Source organism: Poecilia latipinna, unplaced genomic scaffold (assembly GCF_001443285.1).
Source record: "Poecilia latipinna isolate Pla-1442-1.1 unplaced genomic scaffold, P_latipinna-1.0 Scaffold467, whole genome shotgun sequence".
Taxonomy (NCBI): Eukaryota; Metazoa; Chordata; class Actinopteri; order Cyprinodontiformes; family Poeciliidae; genus Poecilia; species Poecilia latipinna.
In genome coordinates this window covers 364,004-367,411 of record NW_015113083.1, presented here as the reverse complement: position 1 = coordinate 367,411, position 3,408 = coordinate 364,004, and the positions used below count along the sequence as shown (strand labels likewise).

At 42.2% G+C, this 3,408-nt stretch overlaps 1 protein-coding gene across 3 annotated transcripts in view; it reads left to right on the top strand.

The window, feature by feature from the left end:
• Window positions 1-781: 781 nt before the first annotated feature.
• Window positions 782-3,408, top strand: part of hecw2a (HECT, C2 and WW domain containing E3 ubiquitin protein ligase 2a) — a 42,630-nt gene continuing 40,003 nt past the window's right edge. Inside the window, exon 1 of one of the 3 annotated variants that reach the window (XM_015039337.1) lies at window positions 782-1,005. The gene's annotated coding sequence lies outside the window, so the exon portion shown is untranslated. Of the gene's footprint in view, window positions 1,048-3,408 lie in introns of all 3 variants that reach the window. The other 2 variants (XM_015039335.1, XM_015039336.1) reach the window with 2 other exon arrangements.

The following is a 3,408-nucleotide window of genomic DNA, read 5'->3' as shown; positions in this document are numbered from 1 at the left end:
GCCAGGTTCTGTGTGGGCAGACATGATGGAGCACAGGCTCAGAACATGCTGAGGTACTGGTTGCTGTGGTGAATACGGTGTTAGACACATTTCTGCTAATGCTAACAGCAGAGCTAATTTTTCGCTCTGCGCTTGTTTGGCGCACTTAGCTTTCCCTTAACTGTAAAACACAGAGAGCAAGAACAACATATGAATATAAGTATAATATTTAAGGTGTTATAGAAATGTAAATTATGTCAAAACAAAATTTACATAATTTATTAGTTTATTGTCCTTAAGAATTTTAATTGAAGTTAGCATTTTAGCATTAGCTTCCTCTAAATAGGTATTGGAATAGCTATTTAGCATTAGCATCTGCTAAATATGTTTGTTTTGTGTATCTCTTTTGCATTAGCGGAACTAATGTTCATTGTGTTTGGACATTAGCCTGCCTAGCTAACGTTTTAGCTAGCAGTGCTTACCGCTGAGGAGACACGACGGTTCAGGAGAACTTCCTGTCGGCATAAATGAGTGAATGAGAGGATAAACTTAGTTTCTACATTCTGGATGAAGTTTCTAGAAAACCGTTAGACCTGCTGTGACTCTGATCTGCAGGATTTATGATGTTTCTAAATGAAAACTGGATCATCAGTTCGGTGGCTGCAGCTTTCAGACATATTTTAATTTTAATATGATGAGAGATTTAACCGGAAGGGTCTGTGTTATTCTACAGGTTGGGTGAATCCCGCCCTTTCGGGGTTTTTCCCCATCGCCATGCGGAGCCGGACGCGTGACGCCATCCTCCGGTGAGCCGCATGCTCTGCAGCCGGACTGCAGCTGCGCAGAGAGTGAGAGAGAGCCGCAGAAACAGCAGCCTCCGGTGCAGACACACACACACACACACACACGCACACACACACACTGAGAGAGAGGAAGGTGAGGCTGAGCTTTCCCTGGATCGGACCCGCAGAACCCGCAGGACCCGCAGGAGGGGATCCTTCCTCCACCCGCAGCTCTGCGTCAAAAGTAAGCTTCGTGCGGTGATCGCCCCGCAGCGCAGGGACAGAGGTAACCATGATGATGATGATGATGATGCGTGTCAGTAAAACAGCCGCAGCGGTTCTCCGCACCGATGCGGGATGCCGTCCAGCTTCACGCGTGAAGCTCTGCATGCTGCATGAGAGGCGATGACGTAGGGAATTCCCACAGTAACCCCGCACAGTCCCCGCACGTCCCGCACAGGCGGAGCCGGACGGCGTTGTTATGTAAGGCGGATTCTGCTGACATGGTTCGGTTCGGTTCGGCCTCCACCTGGGGGCCGGGGGGCTGGCCTGTGATTGGTCGTCAATCAGCTTCAAATCGATCTGCAGTCAGATCAGTTTGCGGTAAAAGACACTGATGATGATGATGAGGCCTTCATCCTGTTTTCTTTGTTTTCTTTTAAAATCTTTGATCAAAGTTGAAGAAAACTAAAGATGCAAACGCAGCATTTCAGATCTGCAGCTTCCTCTGGATCAGACCTTCATCCTCATCCTCAGCTCGGCTCGTTTTACATCACAGATTCATAAAAATATGTTTTATTTCCCCACAGACAAACATGGCTGGTCCAGAGGAGCTGCAGGGTTGTTTAAAAACGGAGAAAAAGGATTTAAAGACATAATATTTACCATAACAGGCAATTAAATAAAATCTGTTCAGCAAAAACCAGCAGAAATATTTAAAATGTTTAAAACCAGCAAGGTGTGAAAATGTATTGTTGTTTTTGGATCCAGATCTCCAGATCAATCAGCGTTAGACAAAAAATAGATATTTGATAAAATATCTACTACAATAAATATTATTATTAAAGAACTAACATTTTTATTTTTTAGTTTATTTAAAATCTGAATAAAAGTTGAGTTGCACCAGATTTAGCTGAAGCTAGTTTCCTTTGGGCGAGTTCATTAAACAGATTAATATCATAAAACTTACATTGAAACTATGTTTCATTGCATGAGGTCATAAAATTATAACAATATAAATAAATAGAACTAAATGTCAAACTTTTACTTTGTAATCACTAATATCCAGCTTACAGTTTAAAAGTTTTAAACATTAATTTAGTGAAAAATAAATTTTTCTTCTGAATGCTTTAATATTTGAGGAAAATTTTGTTACATTTTCAACTAATGACGGAAATAATATATAAAATATGTTATTGTTTCTTTTTGTGGAAAATACTGAACAGTAAGGGCAACATTTCAACATAAATACAGTGTCGTTATAAAACACTGCAGCATTTACAAAATCAGCATTAATAAATGTCATGCAATTAATGTCAATAAAATCAAACTTTGTGCATTAAAAGGAAATCTGCAGATTTTTGTTTCTGAAACATTTTCAGTTTTTTCTTCATCCAGTGACTCAGAGGAGAAACGGCCCAGACATTTTACTCAGGTGGACGTAACCGACAGTCTGTCAGAAGGGAAACGATCATTTTATGATCAATGAATGAATGATGTGCAGCCCGGTACGGAGAGACAAAAGAGCAATAATCAGTCTGGAATCCTCATTAAGTCATCAAATAAAGAGATAAAAACGTCCTCTAATGAACCCACATGGAGGTCAAAGGTCAGCCAGCAGTACAAACTTTTTGACAAAATCCTTCAGTTAAAACACAAGGCGAAACAAAATTTATAAATATTTAAAAAATGTTTTGTCTTTTTTATTGTATCTGCTCGATAATAAAGTGAAAACTGATTTTTCTTTTGTAGAAAACTGATCAGGACAGGTCTGGGTTCTACCGGTTTGGATGATTTATTATTTGGGTTTTAGAGTAAAAGCAGGTCAGAGTTTGAGCTGCTTTCATTCAGATGAAAAACCAAAAACTTTATTTTTTGCACCTTATACTTTTTGAAGAACATATAATTTTTCTGTAAGATAAATTGGTAAATCTGTTCTGCTAGTGGACAGATTCGCTCTGTTCCAGAACTCGGGTCGGAGCCAGAAATGGCCCCCGCACCGCCCTTTGGACCCCCTACAGCGTGTTTTGGATCCATAAGGTTCAGAACCACAGAAACCGGACCTGTTCCTCTGACGACCCCTCTCTGGGAGGCTGGAGGCGGTTTCCCTGGAAACGGGTCGGTAATCCGGGTCAGTTCGGACAGGAGGCAGGATTACAGCGCAGAACCTCTGTACCCGTTCGCACCGATCTCCACCTGCAGGCCGGTCCGGTCTGCTCCCCGCATCCCGCCCAGCATCGGTGGAGCCATTACGTAACCATGGCAACGTCACAGCAGCTGGTTTCTGGGAGGAGACCCAGAATCAGACCGGGTCGGCCACGTGAGCCGGATTTACAGCGCCCTGCATCTGGATGGAGGTTTATTCTCCCGTAAATCCCTGTCTGAGGTTTCACTGTGTGTGTGTGTGTGTGTGTGTGTGTGTGTGTGT